We start from the raw sequence: 431 nt of genomic DNA, 5'->3' as shown, positions 1-431 counted from the left end.
ACTAAGCTCTCTGGGCAGCAGCTCAGCTCAAGGTGCCAAGTTCAGTCTTAGTTGCGGGTGGGCATAGCCCACCATGGAACAAGCAATCTTGTTACACAAGCTGAGCCATCCTGCCACCTGTTGGCAGCTCAGTGATAGCTCAACTTGGGCGCAGCATCACTGGCCCATGTGGGAATTGAACCGGTGGCCCTGTTGCTTAGAGCTCGCACTCTTAAGCCAACTCTTAACCAACTGAGCCACTCGGCTGGCCCCTTTAACACGTTTTTTAGAGAAAAATTAACATCAACTGGATACCATTCTCAAGGTCCCCTCTGGGTTTTATGGGGAATCTCTTTGTAGACAAATCTACCTGGCCATACACACTGCAGTCACAGCACATAGGAGCAAATTGAGAAGCTCATCCCAGAAAATGACAGTAACTCTCATAGAGC

Source organism: Hipposideros armiger, unplaced genomic scaffold (genome assembly GCF_001890085.2).
Source record: "Hipposideros armiger isolate ML-2016 unplaced genomic scaffold, ASM189008v1 scaffold_1788, whole genome shotgun sequence".
In the NCBI taxonomy this organism is placed as follows: domain Eukaryota; kingdom Metazoa; phylum Chordata; class Mammalia; order Chiroptera; family Hipposideridae; genus Hipposideros; species Hipposideros armiger.
This window is presented reverse-complemented; position numbering follows the sequence as displayed.